The sequence below is a fragment of the Panulirus ornatus genome, chromosome 50 (genome assembly GCF_036320965.1).
Source record: "Panulirus ornatus isolate Po-2019 chromosome 50, ASM3632096v1, whole genome shotgun sequence".
Classification (NCBI taxonomy): domain Eukaryota; kingdom Metazoa; phylum Arthropoda; class Malacostraca; order Decapoda; family Palinuridae; genus Panulirus; species Panulirus ornatus.
In genome coordinates, this window is record NC_092273.1 from 22,422,776 (window position 1) to 22,442,657 (window position 19,882).

Here is a 19,882-nt window from a genome sequence, read left to right on the forward strand (position 1 = left end):
GTTTATTTTGAAGTATCAGTCCCGGTACTGAGAGTAATAAGGTATTTGTATAAGTATCCATTTCAAAATCAGCAGTTGGTGGGGACAAACTCGGTGAAGGAAGTGCATAGTTTGAAATTGCACTAATAGGTTTGTGGCGTATACATTTTTTTTAGTCTACACCATTTCCCAGTTCATCAGTGACAATCCTCAAACTGAGACTTTTGAAAGTCCAACTTTACATTCACTCTTGTTTATCGTTCTGAATGTACATTGACGCTCTGATTCTCATTTCTAATGATATACCTGTCGTGAATTTTTTTTTCTTTTCATCAAGATCAGTGGGACAGTATGGCGCGGGTGCTTTCTACATTTCAAAAAAGTTACTTTTAGGCTGCTGTATGGTTAAGGTCGCCAGTCAGTAAAATACAGGACAAGTGAATATAATATTGAGTGAAATTAAGTCGTGAGCCATATTTTCATGGGATATGTACACACCATCTATTATATCAAACCCTATTGATTTTTTCTCTCTCAGTTCTTGCCGTCATCATTGCTTTCACAAAGTTTCTTCAGTAGCTGGTGTTCATACAGTGTTTGAGCGACAGGGTTTATCCCCTGGGATGTAAATGAATCAAATCCTTTGCGTCTCTCACGTTAAATCACCTTCGTAGGCTTTTTTTTTTTTTCAAGGCGTTATTACTATTGTCATTACACTGAAATGAAGGACAGCCATGTTTTGTCTGCCTACTTACTGTAACCGTTTTTCTGTCATGTTCTGTTATCACTTTTTAGTAGCACTGTTCTTCACCTGCGTCAAGTAGCCACTTAGAGAAGTGGTGAATATCTTTAGACAGCTTGAGTTGTACTAGCGGCTGTGTTCTGGTATGTTGTGTTACTGGGATATAAATGCTGTTACCACAAGTCAAATACAGCGTGTGGGTCGCTGGTCCGGGATCCAACGAGGAGTCTGGGCTTGGGCGTTTATTATTATTATTATTATTATTATTATTATTATTATTATTATTATCATTATTATTATTATTATTATTATTATTATTATTATTATTATTCCACTTTATTCTGCTTTAAATGTAAAACGAAAACGATCCGTCCTCGGTTATCGTTATATGATACACAACATTCAATGTGTTATGAAGTTGCTGTCCCGATTTAGGACATTTGTTTAGCGAGTTTCTAAAAATGTTTAGCAAAAGAAAGGCAGGTTCTGCCTAAGCACAACGCCAGACCCTTCTTCTCCTCCAAAAGTTAGCAAGAGTGAAAATACTACTGGAAAGGGTGGGCTTGTGAGGGTGATGCACCACCTGATAACAATAATAGGACATTCGTCAGGCTTTCTTTTTTATCCAGTTGTAAAATACGTTGTCGGGAAATTTTGTATAATTATGGGCTATTATGAGTACTGAATTCCACTGCTCATGATGTCTAAAAAGGCGATACTTATACAACTCGTCGGGCAATGACAAGCCCACGCTGTTTGTCGGATACTGATGCCTCATACTCTCCTAAGGAAAATGACTTCTTTTGAGTGAATAATTTCCATGCAATGCCCCACTACTTTAATTTACATTAGGTTGTAGGGTACGTTGCGTTGGGGAATTAGACCAAATGGTACAGCTCTACCAGGGTTACGAAAGTGCTTGAAGTTCCCTCCTTGAAGATTCTGGGCTATTAAAGTTGGGTCTGTACATTAAGGAAGATATTAGATTAGGTCTCTCAAAGGAAGGCAAGGCAACCATCACGGTTTACCCAGTAACCATCATTTATCAGTTTTCACACGGGCAGGTCAGGCTGGCTGGCTCAGTGGGTCTTATTTACTTGCTCATTTACATTCCGTTTTGTTTCATAATTTGTTTATTTGTTTCTTATTTCAAGGTTCAAGGGATTTTAATAAGACGCATCATGATGCACCTCCTCATGTCCGTAACACTGTTAGAGTTAATTGTTAAAGGTCTCCAGCACTTTAGGGAAGTGAAGGCTTCACGGAAAGACGATATTGCAGCAGTACTATATTATGTGCATCGGCGTGAAGCTAATAGGGCGGTAGCTACTGGTGATGCAGGAGCAGGAAGGGAGGTGAAGTAAGGTCCCGAGGTGCTGCCATAGGAAGGAGGCTGCAGGAAAGGTCACTGTCGAGGTTCCGTAGTGTTGCTGCAGGAGAGAGGAGGCGTTGCCTAGGTCCCATGGCGCTGCTGCAGGAGAGAGAAGGTGCTGTCGAGACCCCACATTAAAGTATAGGAGGGAGGAGTTGTTGCCAAGGTCATGTGGTGCTGCTGCCGGGGAACGAAACGATGCCGAAATCCCAGTGTGCTAGTGGTGGTGGAGAAAGGCGATGACACTCCAGCAGAGCTCGTATGGCCGGAAGAAGAAACCAAAGTCAAGTGTTGGTGCGTCGGATGGAGGCGTTGCGTGAGCCCCGCCAACGGTCGAAGAGATGTGGCCGAATTCACGACCATGGCAGTGGTGCGCGGGTTCTAAGGCTCGTCAGTTGCGTACACAACACCCTACGTTTTGCGCTCGACACGAACATTTCGCTATCTAGGGGTGTGCGTAAGTGAACAGTGACTGCAGGCTACACTTGGACTATGCCAAAGTGAACTGTAATTGTGAACATCGGGGTCTCTACTTAACAGGAGCTTTGCGTGAACTGTGAGCGGCCACGAAGGCTTTTAAAATGACGGAGGGAGTGAATGGCTGCTTCGTAATACAGTAACCACAGCAATGTTTGTTCTTATATTCATTATTACTCAGCTCAGCATGACGGAGTTAGACTCTCATCAATCCTATCGATGTTCCTCAGGGCATTACGTATGTGCAGTCAGGAATTTATTGATGATGAGTTTGAGAAGATATATTCTGTTGGATCTATATTAGATCCTTCATTGATAAATCTCTTAAGTTGGCATGGAAATCATTATATAGAGTTAAACCTAAACCTCCCCTTGATACCAAGAATCTTTTAGTTCTCCCTTTTAAAGATAAACATTAATTTTCAGATCGCTTGAATCCTTTAATGTAAATGTAGCCTTCAGTAATTACAATACTATAGAGAATATTTTAATGAAAAACTCGCCAGAAAATTCTGCGGGCTGTGTTTACAGGATCCTTTGTAAAAGCTTCAGTATGTTTTATACTAGGCAGACTTGTCAGGATCTTTTATGTTATACTTAAGTAACTGAAATGTAATATAAGAACAGGACAAGAATCAAATTCTTTGTTTTAAAATGTTAGAAATTATGACCATTGTATTGATTGGAGTAACGCTAATTCAGATATTAACTGTAACTCCTTTACCACCAGAAATATCGTTGAATCTTCTATTATCAAATACACAAAGAATTATAATCTTAATATTAGTGATGCTCTATACAAATTAGATAACTTTATTGTTGATAAAATTTGTAAAATGATAAGTTTATGATCGTTCGTTGTATGTCTTGGACATTCGCATGTTAACCAAATGGCGTCCTAGCTTCGTCTGTTCGATGTATATCAACTGACTTATATTTCTCTCTTGTATCTCCCCTGATACAAGATTAACATACTTGCAAACACAGGCAGGCTGTCCAGTCGTATGATCTCGTTAATGGCCACAAAAACAAACTCATATATATATGTATATGTGTATATATATATATATATATATATATATATATATATATATATATGTATATATATATGTGTATGTATGGATATGTGAACACATGCGACCGTTATAGAACACACATATATACACACACACACACACACACACAATATATATATATATATATATATATATATGTATATATATATATATATATATATATATATATATATATATATATATATATATATATATTTCACCCCTATCCCTGGGGATAGGGGTGAAAGAATACTTCCCACGTATTCCTCGCGTGTCGTAGAAAGCGACTAGAGGGGACGGGAGCGGGGGGCCGGAAATCCTCCCCTCCTTGTATTAACTTTCTAAAATGGGAAACAGAAGAAGGAGTCACGCGGGGAGTGCTCATCCTCCTCGAAGGCTCAGAGTGGGGTGCCTAAATGAGTGTGGATGTAACCAAGATGTGAAAAAAGGAGAGATAGGTAGTATGTTTGAGGAAAGGAACCTGGATGTTTTGGCTCTGAGTGAAACGAAGCTCAAGGGTAAAGGGGAAGAGTGGTTTGGAAATGTCTGGGGAGTGAAGTCAGGGGTTAGTGAGAGGACAAGAGCAAGGGAAGGAGTAGCAATACTCCTGAAACAGGAGTTGTGGGAGTATGTGATAGAATGTAAGAAAGTAAATTCTCGATTAATATGGGTAAAATTGAAAGTTGATGGAGAGAGGTGGGTGATTATTGGTGCATATGCACCTGGGCATGAGAAGAAAGATCATGAGAGGCAAGTGTTTTGGGAGCAGCTAAATGAGTGTGTTAGCGGTTTTGATGCACGAGACCGGGTTATAGTGATGGGTGATTTGAATGCAAAGGTGAGTAATGTGGCAGTTGAGGGAATAATTGGTATGCATGGGGTGTACAGTGTTGTAAATGGAAATGGTGAAGAGCTTGTAGATTTATGTGCTGAAAAAGGACTGATGATTGGGAATACCTGGTTTAAAAAGCGGGATATACATAAGTATACTTATGTAAGTAGGAGAGATGGCCAGAGAGCGTTATTGGATTACGTGTTAATTGACAGGCGTGCGAAAGAGAGACTTTTGGATGTTAATGTGCTGAGAGGTGCAACTGGAGGGATGTCTGATCATTATCTTGTGGAGGCTAAGGTGAAGATTAGTATGGGTTTTCAGAAAAGAGGAGTGAATGTTGGGGTGAAGAAGGTGGTGAGAGTAAGTGAGCTTGGGAAGGAGACCTGTGTGGGGAAGTACCAGGAGAGACTGTGTACAGAATGGAAAAAGGTGAGAACAATGGAAGTAAGGGGAGTCGGGGAGGAATGGGATGTATTTAGGGAATCAGTGATGGATTGCGCAAAAGATGCTTGTGGCATGAGAAGAGTGGGAGGTGGGCTGTTTAGAAAGGGTAGTGAGTGGTGGGATGAAGAAGTAAGAGTATTAGTGAAAGAGAAGAGAGAGGCATTTGGACGATTTTTGCAGGGAAAAAATGCAATTGAGTGGGAGAAGTATAAAAGAAAGAGACAGGAGGTCAAGAGAAAGGTGCAAGAGGTGAAAAAAAGGGCAAATGAGAGTTGGGGTGAGAGACTATCAGTAAATTTTAGGGAGAATAAAAAGATGTTCTGGAAGGAGGTAAATAGGGTGCGTAAGACAAGGGAGCAAATGGGAACTTCAGTGAAGGGCGTAAATGGGGAGGTGATAACAAGTAGCGGTGATGTGAGAAGGAGATGGAATGAGTATTTTGAAGGTTTGTTGAATGTGTCTGATGACAGAGTGGCAGATATAGGGTGTTTTGGTCGAGGTGGTGTGCAAAGTGAGAGGGTTAGGGAAAATGATTTGGTAAACAGAGAAGAGGTAGTAAAAGCTTTGCGGAAGATGAAAGCCGGCAAGGCAGCAGGTTTGGATGGTATTGCAGTGGAATTTATTAAGAAAGGGGGTGACTGTATTGTTGACTGGTTGGTAAGGTTATTTAATGTATGTATGACTCATGGTGAGGTGCCTGAGGATTGGCGAAATGCGTGCATAGTGCCATTGTACAAAGGCAAAGGGGATAAGAGTGAGTGCTCAAATTACAGAGGTATAAGTTTGTTGAGTATTCCTGGTAAATTATATGGGAGGGTATTGATTGAGAGGGTGAAGGCATGTACAGAGCATCAGATTGGGGAAGAGCAGTGCGGTTTCAGAAGTGGTAGAGGATGTGTGGATCAGGTGTTTGCTTTGAAGAATGTATGTGAGAAATACTTAGAAAAGCAAATGGATTTGTATGTAGCATTTATGGATCTGGAGAAGGCATATGATAGAGTTGATAGAGATGCTCTGTGGAAGGTATTAAGAATATATGGTGTGGGAGGCAAGTTGTTAGAAGCAGTGAAAAGTTTTTATCGAGGATGTAAGGCATGTGTACGTGTAGGAAGAGAGGAAAGTGATTGGTTCTCAGTGAATGTAGGTTTGCGGCAGGGGTGTGTGATGTCTCCATGGTTGTTTAATTTGTTTATGGATGGGGTTGTAAAGGAGGTAAATGCAAGAGTCCTGGAAAGAGGGGCAAGTATGAAGTCTGTTGGGGATGAGAGAGCTTGGGAAGTGAGTCAATTGTTGTTCGCTGATGATACAGCGCTGGTGGCTGATTCATGTGAGAAACTGCAGAAGCTGGTGACTGAGTTTGGTAAAGTGTGTGGAAGAAGAAAGTTGAGAGTAAATGTGAATAAGAGCAAGGTTATTAGGTACAGTAGGGGTGAGGGTCAAGTCAATTGGGAGGTGAGTTTGAATGGAGAAAAACTGGAGGAAGTGAAGTGTTTTAGATATCTGGGAGTGGATCTGTCAGCGGATGGAACCATGGAAGCGGAAGTGGATCATAGGGTGGGGGAGGGGGCGAAAATTTTGGGAGCCTTGAAAAATGTGTGGAAGTCGAGAACATTATCTCGGAAAGCAAAAATGGGTATGTTTGAGGGAATAGTGGTTCCAACAATGCTGTATGGTTGCGAGGCGTGGGCTATGGATAGAGATGTGCGCAGGAGGATGGATGTGCTGGAAATGAGATGTTTGAGGACAATGTGTGGTGTGAGGTGGTTTGATCGAGTAAGTAACGTAAGGGTAAGAGAGATGTGTGGAAATAAAAAGAGCGTGGTTGAGAGAGCAGAAGAGGGTGTTTTGAAATGGTTTGGGCACATGGAGAGAATGAGTGAGGAGAGATTGACCAAGAGGATATATGTGTCGGAGGTGGAGGGAACGAGGAGAAGAGGGAGACCAAATTGGAGGTGGAAAGATGGAGTGAAAAAGATTTTGTGTGATCGGGGCCTGAACATGCAGGAGGGTGAAAGGAGGGCAAGGAATAGAGTGAATTGGAGTCATGTGGTATACAGGGGTTGACGTGCTGTCAGTGGATTGAAGCAAGGCATGTGAAGCGTCTGGGGTAAACCATGGAAAGCTGTGTAGGTATGTATATTTGTGTGTGTGGACGTGTGTATGTACATGTGTATGGGGGGGGGGGGGGTGGGGCCATTTCTTTCGTCTGTTTCCTTGCGCTACCTCGCAAACGCGGGAGACAGCGACAAAGTATAAAAAAAAAAAAAAAAAAAAAAAATCTCCCCTGATGTGATTATTACACGAAAGTGTAATATATATATATATATATATATATATATATATATATATATATATATATATATATATATATATATATGTGTGTGTGTGTGTGTGTGTGTGTGTGTGTGTGTGTGTGTGTGACTATGCAATTGGAGCTAGCCTTGCCGGGATGTGGAGAACGATCTTAGTGGAAGTAGCTTAGCTTCCATTATGCGAGTGACCATCTCAGTGGATCAGTAACAGTCACTGCCGGAGAAGAGATGGGCCTCGTCCTATACAGCTCATGACGCTGGAGAAAGCTACGGTCATAGAAAGACACCGTTCGATAAGTTCTATTCTGGAGTAGACTTCGTAAGAAAAGTGTTCATCTCCAGATTGTGTGTAAAATATCCTTCCCCGGGAATTCAATGTAGGCAAGTGCACCAATGCCTTATCACGGTGTTGTCGTGGCGATGGTCGGGAGCAGGTCTTTGGTATAATTTAATTTGTTCCTGTTGTTGATCGCCATCGTCTTGGTGTGGATCACGGCTGGTCTGTTGTTGAGCACCATTGTCCTGTTGTATACAGGTGAGCGCTGGTCTGTTGTGGGCGGGCCCAAACGTCCTGTTGTTTAGCCACTTCTGGTTTGGTGTTCAGGATCAATAACTGATGGTATGTTGTTGTGCATCAGCGTCCTGCTGTACGTCACTGCTGCTCCGTTGCCCCCACGAACCGTATGGCGCCAGTTCTGCTGAACTCTAACACTCCATCACTTATGAAAATCCTTCTCATCTGACATTTGTTCTGCTTCCGCTCGTAATATCAGCTTTTTTTTGTTTCTGTTTTTGTATCCGTCGGCGTAAGTATCGCTTAAGTCACCTTGCCTGTACCATGATTCTGTACAAAGACCTCTCTTTAGATAGACAGGCCTTCTGAATTTTGTTATGTGATAAGCAGGTGCTTGTAGCCCACCTTGAAAGGTCAACGGCATTACAACTGCCACACACGGGTTCGTTTATACTTCCTTGTCCCCCTCCCCACCCACCTACACACACACACACACACCCACCTACACACACACACACACGCACAGCGTCTATATATACCCGGACATCCGTCTCCACGCCATCATTCATTCGGTCAACGGTGGTGATGGTGTGAGCGCATTTCACACCTCCCCCCACTCCAAAACCAGTGGCAATGCCCGAATGTTGGATGGGCACCTTATGTTGGTAAAGTCATCCGCCTCCACCCAGCAACCATGCCTAAACATGACCTCACTGAGGCCATGCATGACACGCCATGACCCCACACACGTGGCATGCATGACACACCGCGAAACCCACGAAAGACGGAGCAACCCTAGTGAAAACTTGTGACAGACATGTAAACTCCGCTCGCCTTAACTTGAACAGAAACCTAACTCTTTAAGTACGGCATCATAAGGGTAGAAACCTTCCTCTATTCCTCTCGATCTATAAAGCCAACACCAGTATTTCCAAGTACTTTACCAGACGTTGTTTGAACCTACAGAGTATGCATACGATTTAGGTTCCCTGATGTAGGTTCCTTACATGCAAGGCTTCTGTTTATGACAGTGCAACTGTTCTTGTGATTCATACTTTAGAGTTAATACCGCCACTACAGTTCTTAAGAGAAATATATATATATATATATATATATATATATATATATATATATATATATATATATATATATATATATATATATATATTAGTGGTGTATAAAGTTAGAATTGAACAAACATCATTTATGGTATAAAATGTTGATATCAGTTATGCATTACTTACAAATTTCGTAAACAGCTTCCCCATCACAGAGCGCCATGTTGATCATTTTTGTTCACCCAGTAACACTTCAGAAATAAAACTCGTTGTATCACCTGAGACGTACTTGCCCCACACAGATGCGCACCCTCTTAACACATATTTCTATTTTCTACGAAACAAATACTCTCACTCACGCATTTAGCCTTTTGTTTTCTATCTCCAGCCGCTACTACAACACGGGGCACCACCGACTACAGCTAGTCTACATCCTGGTGCTAATAATGTTGCGAGGGATGTACAGTGTCACTGTTGATAGTAGTAACTGTGGTGCTGGCTGGGCTGTACTGATGTCGTGTGACCAAAACAGACGCGTAAAACATTTAACTCTAATACCTTTCGTCTGCTTGTTTGGCTCTGCGTCATCTCAGGGTGTATTCAGAATATTTGCTGAATTTCTGTTATGATATGTACGGCTTGAATTAGGGAAATATTAATTTTGCAGAATTGGGAAATTAGCATTGAGGGGAGGGAAGTGTGACATCTCAGCGAGTGAGGTGTTTTGGCCCACGGTCTCTACGTCCCCCAAGCCTCGAACATTGTACTTGGTCGGTTGCCCACGGCTCAGGCCGCCTCCGTGCGTTTTTCTTTATCTATTTTATGCCTGATGTGCATCGTATCGGTTTTACTCATTAAGTTCTAATATGGTTTACTATTCCGTTTCCGAGGTGAAACCTCTCTATCCCACGTATGCAAGTTACATACTTCGTGCATGCCTCTCTCTCTATCTGCATATGGTCGGTCAGAACACCGATTTAATATTTTTAGATGTCAAATCTTCCCAAGTTTGCCGTCATATCTTGACGTCGGACATGTTCCTGTGCGTTGTAATTTTTCTGCCTAGAATTGATATCAACCCTTGTTTAGTTTACTTGTATAACTGAAATGTAATTGCGTCTGTTTCTCGTCTCTTCTCGCACTGTTGAGTTCTAGTGTAGTGTTCACTAGCCTGACGCGTACTTTTGCTTAACTGAGTTCTTATTTAGACTACAATATGATGTTTATGTCTTTCCTCTCCTGCTTGGTGTCTGCATGTAGCAACTGCCGAGACATCTTGAGGACATAAGATTACAGTGATGCTTGTCCTTAATGCTTTAAAAGTTACTGCTGCACCCACACGTATTGACGTTCACTCACATTACCACACGCACACTCCACTTAAACTGAGCTTTGCAATGTCTTGCAGCGAGAGAACTCTCTCTCTCTCTCTCTCTCTCTCTCTCTCTCTCTCTCTCTCTCTCTCTCTCTCTCTCTCTCTCTCTCTCTCTCTCTCTCCACCAGCTGTCTAGCTTAACACCACTTGAATTAAGCCAAGCAGGTAGCAACTGTTCACACTGAACCGAGTACCTAACGGTCCAAAACAAGATAATGCATACTAAATGTAGCCGTTAATGGGTCAAATCTAACGTATTACCCAGGTCAGATTACCCTTACTTCATCGTACATTAGTATCTTAATCACTGTTCCAAGCTTCTATCCTACTTAGCTACTGTGACTTCATATTCTACGCGGTAGCCCCAGGCAAAATCACATCGCAGTTACTCGTAGAAAGGTATGTAGTGTGTAGTAGCGGACTAGGTTACCATAGCCCTTTGTCCTACGACATTTAGCACTGAATTTGCATTAATACGTTGTCGTAACCCAACCCGCTGATCTTCCCGCCTAGCTTAGGCATATGTAGCTTGTCGAGTGTTTGGTGAAGACAGAGGAGGTGGTGAAAGCTTTGCGCATAATGGAATGTGGCAAGGCGGGTGAAGTGGATAGAATTGCTGTTAAATTTGTTAACTAAGAGGGTGACTGTGTTCTTGACTGGCAAAGATTGTCACTGTATGCATGGTTCATGGTGAGTTGCCTGAGGATTGGCAGAATGCATGTATAGTGCCATTGTACAAAGGCAAGGGGGATGAAGGTGTGTTCACACTACTGAGGTATAATTTCGTTGAGTATACATAGTAAGTTGTATAGTGGGGTATTGATTGAGAGCGTGAAGGCATGTACAGAGCATCAGATTGGGGAAGAGTAGTGTGGTTTCAGAAGTGGTAGAGGATGTGTGGATCAGGTGTTTGCTTGGAAGAATGTATGTGAGAAATACTTAGGAAAACAGATGGATTTGTATGTAGTATTTATGGATCTGGAGAAGGCATATGATAGGGTGGATAGAGATGTTTTGTGGAAGGTATTAAGTATAGGGATGGCAGGGAGGATGTGGACGACAGAGAAGGGAGGCATGCCAGGGAGGATAAGGACAATAGGGAGGGTTGTGATGGTGGAGAGGGGTGGGACGCCAGGGAGGGCACGGATGGCAGGAAGCTGAGGGTGACAGAGAAGGCAGGGAGGGTAAGGACGACAGGGAGGGTACGACAGGGAGGGTAAGGACGACAGGGAGGGTGGTGATGGTCTACAGCAATGAGACGCAAGGTTCTTGGGAAGCTTTGTGTGCCGGGCTATATATATATATATACACACACGACATGTTTGTATCACTGCCAGCACCACCACCACCACCACCTCCGCCACCTCCACCTCCATCACCACTGTCTCCACCATCGCCTCCACTACCTCCACGTCCACCAATATCTTCACCATCACTACCTACACTTCCACCACCAACTCCACCTTCACTTTCACCACCGCCACCACCGCTGTCTTCTCCACCACTTCCCACCAGCATTACCCCCACCACCACCACCATCATCACTACCATCTCCATCATGATCACCAACAACACCTGAACCTTCTCAGATGATCCGTACCACGTGCTCAGTGGCACACGCACACACACACACACACACACACACACACACACACACACACACACACACCAACCTACTGTTTCTCAAGTGGACACCCACCCACCTGCCGTGTCTCAAGTGGATGTATGTACCCATTTAAGTTCTGGGACGTCTCTTCCCACCCACTGTTTACGTTCAGTGGGAGAACCTACTCCCACCCACTGTGGCGTGCACCCACTTCCACATATTCATGTCTCAGTGGACACTTGCATTCTTTCTGCCACTTAAGGTCTTTCTCAATGCCAGTGGGTGGTGGAACACCTCCCACCGCTTACTACGTGACACTGGGCAGTGGAACACCTACCACCACTTAATACGTGTCAGTGGAACACCTCCTACCACCTATGTGATACTGGTCAGTGGAACACCTCCTACCACTTAGTACATGTCAGTGGGCAGTGGAACACCTTATACTACTTAGTGTGTGTCAGTGGGCAGTGAAACACCTGCATCACTCATTCACTGTACACCCCCACCTCATATACGCCCACATCCTACACCAGGCCCACCCTCTAACCACGCCCACATCCTACACCAGGCCCACTCTCCTAACCACGCCCACATCCTACACCAGGCCCACCCTCTAACCACGCCCACATCCTACACCAGGCCCACCCTCTAACCACGCCCACATCCTACACCAGGCCCACCCTCTAACCACGCCCACATCCTACACCAGGCCCACCCTCTAACCACGCCCACATCCTACACCAGGCCCACTCTCCTAACCACGCCCACATCCTACACCAGGCCCACTCTCCTAACCACGCCCACATCCTACACCAGGCCCACCCTCTAACCACGCCCACATCCTACACCAGGCCCACTCTCCTAACCACGCCCACATCCTACACCAGGCCCACCCTCTAACCACGCCCACATCCTACACCAGGCCCACTCTCCTAACCACGCCCACATCCTACACCAGGCCCACTCTCCTAACCACGCCCACATCCTACACCAGGCCCACTCTCCTAACCACGCCCACATCCTACACCAGGCCCACTCTCCTAACCACGCCCACATCCTACACCAGGCCCACTCTCCTAACCACGCCCACATCCTACACCAAGCCCACTTCCTAACCACGCCCACATATTACACCAGGCCCACTCTCCTAACCACGCCCACATCCTACACCAGGCCCACTCTCCTAACCACGCCCACATCCTACACCAGGTCCACTCTCCTAACCACGCCCACATTCTACACCAGGGCCACTCTCCTAACCACGCCCACATCCTACACCAGGCCCACCCCTCCTAACCACGCCCACACCCTACACCAGGCCCACCCCTCCTAACCACGCCCACATCCTACGCCAGGCCCACCCCTCTAACCACACCCACATCCTACACCAGGCCCACCCTCTTAACCACGCCAACATCCTACACCAGGCCCACTCTCCTAACCACGCCCTCATCCTACATCAGGCTCACTCTCCTAACCACGCCCACATCCTACACCAGGCCCACTCCCCTAACCACGCCCACATCCTACACCAGGCCCACTCCCCTAACCACGCCCACATCCTACACCAGACCCACTCTCCTAACCACGCCCACATCCTACACCAGGCCCACTCCCCTAACCACGCCCACATCCTACACCAGGCCCACCCTCTTAACCAAGCCCACATCCTACACCAGGCCCACCCCTCCTAACCACGCCCACATCCTACACCAGACCCACTCCCCTAACCACGCCCACATCCGACACCAGGCCCACTCCCCAAACCGCGCCCACATCTTACACCAAACCCACCTCCCTAACCACCCACATCCTACACCAGAAGGATGGATGGGGTCGCTAATGCCCGTCACAGATAGAGTTGTAAATTATAATTAGTTAAGGTGCAGGTAATAAGACTGAGGTTAAGTTAGGTTAGGTTAGGGTAGTTAGGGTAGGTTAGGTTAGGTTAGGGTAGGTTAGGGTAGGTTAGGTTAGGTTAGGGTAGGTTTAGAAAGAATTGTAACAGAGGAATAGGCAAGGAACAGCCGGAGCAGCACAGTCCTGTTGTGTTATCATTGTAGGGAAACACTACGTATAGCTCCAGGTGATCAGTGTGAGATGAAGATGGTGAGCGAGTCCTGGAGAACATTAAGATATCGAGAGTTCAAACATAATGTTACAAGGGCTTGACCTATATAAAGGCTCGACCTCATGTAATATCCCTATATATATATATATATATATATATATATATATATATATATATATATATATATATATATATATATATATATATTTATATATATATATATATGGTATTGCAGTGGAATTTATTAAAAAAGGGGGTGACTGTATTATTGACTGGTTGGTAAGGTTATTTAATGTATGTATGACTCATGGTGAGGTGCCTGAAGATTGGCGGAATGCGTGCATAGTGCCTTTGTACAAAGGCAAAGGGGATAAGAGTGAGTGCTCAAATTACAGAGGTATAAGTTTGTTGAGTATTCCTGGTAAATTATATGGGAGGGTATTGATTGAGAGGGTGAAAGCATGTACAGAGCATCAGATTGGGGAAGAGCAGTGTGGTTTCAGAAGTGGTAGAGGATGTGTGGATCAGGTGTTTGCTTTGAAGAATGTATGTGAGAAATACTTAGAAAAGCAAAGGGATTTGTATGTAGCATTTATGGATCTGGAGAAGGCATATGACAGAGTTGATAGAGATGCTCTGTGGAAGGTATTAAGAATATATGGTGTGGGAGGCAAGTTGTTAGAAGCAGTGAAAAGTTTTTATCTAGGATGTAAGGCATGTGTACGTGTAGGAAGAGAGGAAAGTGATTGGTTCTCAGTGAATGTAGGTTTGCAGCAGGGGTGTGTGATGTCGCCATGGTTGTTTAATTTGTTTATGGATGGGGTTGTTAGGGAGGTGAATGCAAGAGTTTTGGAAAGAGGGGCAAGTATGAAGTCTGTTGGGGATAAGAGAGCTTGGGAAGTGAGTCAGTTGTTGTTCGCTTTGATAGAGCGCTGGTGGCTGATTCATGTGAGAAACTGCAGAAGCTGGTGACTGAGTTTGGTAAAGTGTGTGAAAGAAGAAAGTTAAGAGTAAATGTGAATAAGAGCAAGGTAATTAGGTACAGTAGGGTTGAGGGTCAAGTCAATTGGGAGGTGAGTTTGAATGGAGAAAAACTGGAGGAAGTAAAGTGTTTTAGATATCTGGCAGTGGATCTGGCAGCGGATGGAACCATGGAAGCAGAAATGGATCATAGGGTGGGGAGGGGGCGAAAATTCTGGGAGCCTTGAAGAATGTGTGGAAGTCGAGAACATTATCTCGGAAAGCAAAAATGGGTATGTTTGAAGGAATAGTGGTTCCAACAATGTTGTATGGTTGCGAGGCGTGGGCTATGGATAGAGTTGTGCGCAGGAGGATGGATGTGTTGGAAATGAGATGTTTGAGGACAATGTGTTGTGTGAGGTGGTTTGATCGAGTAAGCAACGTAAGGGTAAGAGAGATGTGTGGAAATAAAAAGAGCGTGGTTTAGAGAGCAGAAGAGGGTGTTTTGAAATGGTTTGGGCACATGGAGAGAATGAGTGAGGAAAGATTGACCAAGAGGATATATGTGTCGGAGGTGGAGGGAACGAGGAGAAGTGGGAGACCAAATTGGAGGTGGAAAGATGGAATGAAAAGGATTTTGTGTGATCGGGGCCTGAACATGCAGGAGGGTGAAAGGAGGGCAAGGAATAGAGTGAATTGGATCGATGTGGTATACCGGGGTTGACGTGCTGTCAGTGGATTGAATCAGGGCATGTGAAGCGTCTGGGTTAAACCATGGGAAGCTGTGTAGGTATGTATATTTGCGTGTGTGGACGTATGTATATACATGTGTATGGGGGTGGGTTCGGCCATTTCTTTCGTCTGTTCCTTGCGCTACCTCGCAAACGCGGGAGACAGCGACAAAGCAAAAAAAAAAAAAAAAAAAAAAATTATATATATATATATATATATATATATATATATATATATATATATATATATATATATATATAGGTTAGGGAGTTAGGTGAGGGAGCTAGGTTAGGGAGTTAGGTTAGGGAGCTAGGTTAGGGAGCTAGGTTATGGAGCTAGGTTATGGAGCTAGGTTAGGGAGCTAGGTTATGGAGCTAGGTTAGGGAGCTAGGTTATGGAGCTAGGTTAGGGAGCTAGGTTAGGGAGTTAGGTTAGGGAGCTAGGTTATGGAGCTATGTTATGGAGCTAGGTTAGGGAGCTAGGTTAGGGAGCTAGGTTAGGGAGTTAGGTTAGGGAGCTAGGTTAGGGAGCTATGTTAGGGAGCTAGGTTATGGAGCGATGTTATGGAGCTAGGTTAGGGAGCTAGGTTATGGAGCTACGTTAGGGAGCTAGGTTAGGGAGTTAGGTTAGGGAGCTAGGTTAGGGAGCTAGGTTATGGAGCGAGGTTAGGGAGCTAGGTTAGGGAGTTAGGTTAGGGAGCTGGGTTAGGGAGCTAGGTTATGGAGCTAGGTTATGGAGCTAGGTTATGGAGCGAGGTTATGGAGCTAGGTTAGGGAGCTAGGTTATGGAGCTAGGTTATGGAACGAGGTTATGGAGCTAGGTTAGGGAGCTAGGTTATGGAGTTGGATTTCTAGGCAAGGATAAGGTGGTGGTGTGTGTGGGGGTGGGGGGCTCCTTAGACGATTACATTATCATGTATGAGGCCAGAAGTAACATATGTTCTCGCAAAGAAGCACAAAGAACTAATAGAGGAGGGCCAGAGACGGCACGGCCCACCATGCATGACAGAAGGGGCCGGAGACGGTACGGCCCACCATGCATGACAGAAGGGGCCAGAGACGGCACGGCCCACCATGCATGACAGAAGGGGCCAGAGACGGTACGGCCCACCATGCATGACAGAAGGGGCCAGAGACGGTACGGCCCACCATGCATGACAGAAGGGGCCAGAGGCGGTACGGCCCACCATGCATGACAGAAGGGGCCAGAGACGGTATGGCCCACCATGCATGACAGAAGGGGCCAGAGACGGCACGGCCCACCTTGCATGACAGAAGGGGCCAGAGACGGTACGGCCCACCATGCATGACAGAAGGGGCCAGAGACGGCACGGCCCACCATGCATGACAGAAGGGGCCAGAGACGGTACGGCCCACCATGCATGACAGAAGGGGCCAGAGACGGTACGGCCCACCATGCATGACAGAAGGGGCCAGAGACGGTACGGCCCACCATGCATGACATGATGCTCATGATATTACTGAAGGATCTTGTTAGAATAGATGTTGAGAAGTACTCTTGTTATGATAGTGGACGAGAGGAGTTAACTGTATAATGAGACAGTGAATGTGGACAGCTTACGCAAGTTAACAGGACTATAGTGGAGAAAATCTACGAGATGGGGGGCCCTTGCCAGTGCAGAACTCCCTCCCCGTGTAGTACCATCACACACACACACACACACACACACACACACACACACACATATGAAACACCATTGCCATTCCCGTTCATTCCATACGGGATCTCTCTCTCTCTCTCTCTCTCTCTCTCTCTCTCTCTGTCTCTGTCTCTCTCTCTCTCTCTCTCTCTCTCTCTCTCTCTCTCTCTCTCTCTCTCTCTCTCTCTCTCTCTCTCTCTCTCAGTGGCTGTTGTTAAGTTTCACTTTTTTTTTTTTTTTTGGTCCTGGACAATGTTGTTGTTGTTGTTGTTTCTTTTGGTGTCACACATGGGTGATGGTGGGCTGCTGGCCTTCAGTCCAGAAACACACACACACACACACACACACACACACACACACACACACACACACACACACACACGGCCTCTCCAGTTTGCACATTACACTGGACGAAGCATAACTCACACGTGACTCTAGGTTTTCCCTTCCTCTTTTGGGGGCATATCTCGGCGTAATTGCTCGTAGGTAATTAAGGAAGTACACTGGCGGTGGATTTCTTGCTTTATTTCACCCAACTACCAGGGCTGAAAGCACCCACCGCCCCTCCCGGAATGTCATTTACGAGAGCAGTGGGATGGAGAAGATGTAACAGACGCCACTGTTCCATTCCGACAGCGAAAACTTCTGGTTTATTCACAAATGCTCATTCCTCTTCCAGAATGGTAAGTTCACAGTTAAAACGACAGATCGCTCTGTTCTTTGTCTGTCAGCACGTGATTCAAGTCATGGGACCGTCATACCCTTTGACGAGAAGACATGAAAGGAATTTTTTTTTTTTGTAACATCAGGTAAAATGTTTATGTGTTTTTTTTTGTCTAGTACGAGATCACAGCGGAACAAGCAAACAGGAACGTGTTGTTTGCACGCCAGACCCCTGCTTAGAGTTGCCGATGGTGCCTTCCATTTTCGCTATATATACTTTATTTATGTTTCGTTATACGCAACAGCTCAGCACAGTATAATTGCTCATCGAAAACTGTTCCAAGTTTAAAGTTCCTTTTCCTCTACAACCGGCTTTCACAGACCACCAGGTGTTCATCTTGATTATTCCTTTTTTCTTTAGTGACACAGTGCCACTCGCTTATTCCCAGCGTGTCGTAGGAGGCGACTGAAAGGGGAGGAACAGAGAAGGGGGCCAAGTGAGGATATTCCCTCTAAGGCTCAGTCCTCTGTACTTAATGCTACTCGCTAACGCGGGAAATGGCGAATGTATATGGAAAGGTCTGTGGGGCCTGGATGTGGATGGGGAGCTGTGGTTTCGATGCATTACACATGACATTTAGAGACTGAGGGTGAACGAATGTGGCCTTTTTTGTCTTTTCCTGACGCTACCTCGCTGAAGCAGGGGATAGCGATGCAGTTTTCCTGCGGAGCGGGTTAGCGACGGGAATGGATGAAGGCAAGCAAGTATGAGTGTGTACGTGTGTATGTATATAATGTCTGCGTGTGTGTATGTATATGTATGTTTATGTGCGTATGTGGGCGTTCGTATATATATATATATATTTTTTTTTTTTTTTTTTTCAAACTTCGCCATTTCCCGCGTTAGCGAGGTAGCGTTAAGAACAGAGAACTGGGCCACTGAGGGAATATCCTCACCTGGCCCCCTTCTCTGTTCCTTCTTTTGGAAAATTAAAAAAAATTGAGAGGGGAGGATTTCCAGCCCCCCGCTCCCTCCCCTTTTAGTCGCCTTCTACGACACGCAGGGAATACGTGGGAAGTATTCTTTCTCCCCTATCCCCAGGGATAAAGTATATATATATATATATATATATATATATATATATATATATATATATATATATATATATATATCCCTGGGGATAGGGGAGAAAGAATACTTCCCACGTATTCCCTGCGTGTCGTAGAAGGCGAATAAAAGGGGAGGGAGCGGGGGGCTGGAAATTCTCCCCTCTCGTTTTTTTTTTTCTATTTTCCAAAAGAAGGAACAGAGAAGGGGGCCAGGTGAGCATATTTTCTTAGAAGTCCAGTCCTCTGTTCTTAACGCTACCTCGCGAACGCGGGAAATGGCGAATAGTTTGAAAGAAAAGAAAGATATATATATATATATATATATATATATATATATATATATATATATATATATATATATATATATATATATATATATGTGTGTGTGTGTGTGTGTGTGTGTGTGTATGTATGTATGTATGTGTGTGTGTGTGTGTGTGTGTGTGTATGTATGTATGTATGTATGTATGTGTGTTTGTGTTACCACGGGAAGGCTAGCCAGGTACTATCAGTGACAAAGCCAAACTCAAAGATCTAAAACATATACGAACGTGCATCAATCAATACGTCCTGTGTCTTCAAAAAGAAATCAGTATTTTCTTTTCAAGTGGACTTCATTTTGACAGCTGAATGTAGTCGGCAACGCAGGCAGGATGATAAGCGTTGGTAAGCAATATACAACACACGACCATCATTTATGGACGTGTGTGTGTGTGTGTGTGTGTCAGGCTTCAGTACCGCATGGAAACACGACTCGTAATAAATTGTGGATCACCACCACCAGTGCGGCTGACAGCGATGGGCAGTTTGCACGGGTCGAGACAAATGTATGTACCGGGTTATGAATTATTAACAGACCCTGGCCGGCCGGTGATCATACAAGTCATGTATAGCATATGTATAATGCAGCTCTC

The 19,882-nt window shown here is 44.7% G+C and overlaps 1 protein-coding gene and 1 long non-coding RNA gene across 4 annotated transcripts in view; one reads left to right on the top strand and one right to left on the bottom strand.

The window, feature by feature from the left end:
- The window catches only part of LOC139764658 (RRP15-like protein), a 106,613-nt gene extending 96,447 nt beyond the window's left edge, over window positions 1–10,166 (bottom strand). The window contains exon 1 of one of the 3 annotated variants that reach the window (XM_071691520.1): window positions 9,148–10,166. The gene's annotated coding sequence lies outside the window, so the exon portion shown is untranslated. Of the gene's footprint in view, window positions 1–8,974 lie in introns of all 3 variants that reach the window. The other 2 variants (XM_071691519.1, XM_071691518.1) reach the window with 2 other exon arrangements.
- Window positions 1–19,882, top strand: part of LOC139764663 (uncharacterized) — a 146,278-nt gene that overhangs the window by 49,697 nt on the left and 76,699 nt on the right. The window lies entirely within an intron of this gene.